Consider the following 1,652-nt stretch of genomic DNA (forward strand, 5'->3'; position numbering starts at 1 on the left):
AAACAATATCAAAATTTTCGGATTACCAAACCATAGATTAGTGTTAAAGTTGGGTGTTCCAGTAATGCTTTTGAGAAACATCGATCCACATAATGGTTTATGTAATGGTACGTGTAACGCTTCGCATATTTGTCTTTCCCGATTTAGAAAGTATTGTTGTACATTCTATTTTTAGACTTTTGTACTCATGTTGTATTCAATCCCGTTTCACTTTGTACTCCGAGACAATTGATCATAATGAAAAACACAAGTATTTTACTTAGATTCAGGTTATTTATGTGCATACTTAAACTCACCGTCAACATTTTAAACACTATATTAAACATGTTTCATAGTTACACAATACACATTTATCCTTGTTACACGTAAAACTGGTCAAAACAAATAACATAATCAAACTTGAACCTCGAGAGAAAAGGGAAGACCCTCTCGTACGTGATTTCCAGTTGTGCGTGATTTCCCTGATGTTTTTCCTGAAGATCTACAAGGTCCTCCTCCACCTCGACCTGTTGATTTTCGCATTGATCTCATTCCTGGTTCAACTCCCGTCGCTAAAGCTCCCTACCGCCTTGCTCCATACCGCCTTGCTCCCTTTGAGACGCAAGAGTTGCCGAGTCAATTTCAAGAGTTGCTTGATAAAGGTTTTATACGCCCAAGTACTTCTCCGTGGGGTGCTTCTGTGTTATTCATCAAGAAGAAGGATGGTTCGTTCCGCATGTGTATCGATTATCGTGAGCTTAACAAACTCACTATCAAAAACCGTTATCCTCTACCTCGCATCGACGACCTTTTTTATCAACTCCAAGGCGCAACATGCTTTTCCAAGATTGATCTTCATTCGGGCTATCATCAACTTCGTGTTCTCGAAGAAGACATCCCCAAAACCGCATTTCGCACTCGATGTGGTCACTACGAGTTTATGGTTATGCCATTGGGCTTAACCAATGCACCTGCATTCTTCATGGACTTAATGAACCGCATGTGTAAACCTTATTTGGACCGTTTTGTGATTGTATTCATTGACGACATTCTCATCTATTCGAAGACTCAAGCCGAACACGAACGTCATTTGCACCTCATCCTTGAACTCCTACGTGGCGAACGACTATACACAAAGTTTTCTAAGTGTAAGTTTTGGATCAAAGAATTCCAATTCCTTGGACACGTCATGAGTGAAAAGGAATCCATGTTGCTCGAAGATTGAAGCGGTTAAGACTTGGATCGCACCTAAATCTCCGTCAAGAATCCATTTGTTCTTAGGATTGGCGGGTTACTACCGCTGATTCATCTCTCGTCGTTCCCCTCACGTTGTTGACTCAGAAAGTGTCGCACCCCGATATTTCCACATATTACCGGTGGGCCCGGTGGGGAGTATCGTGACGTAGTTGATATCATTATTGTCAATACACACAATATAATAGCACAGCGGAAGGCTTGGTGATTAAACTATTACAAACCAAAATGTCTGAGTGTTCGAGTAAATGAATATACAGACTGGAATGTAATAAGATCCACAGGCGGATCATAAAAGTACAAAGAAACAAAAACAACAGACTTCAGGTATCTATGGATTTGCAAGATCCTCTTAAGACACCTAATAGCTCCAGCCTATTACGAGAGGTACCTGTCAATCAGTCTTTAGAAAATACGTC

This window comes from Helianthus annuus, chromosome 5, assembly GCF_002127325.2.
Source record: "Helianthus annuus cultivar XRQ/B chromosome 5, HanXRQr2.0-SUNRISE, whole genome shotgun sequence".
Classification (NCBI taxonomy): domain Eukaryota; kingdom Viridiplantae; phylum Streptophyta; class Magnoliopsida; order Asterales; family Asteraceae; genus Helianthus; species Helianthus annuus.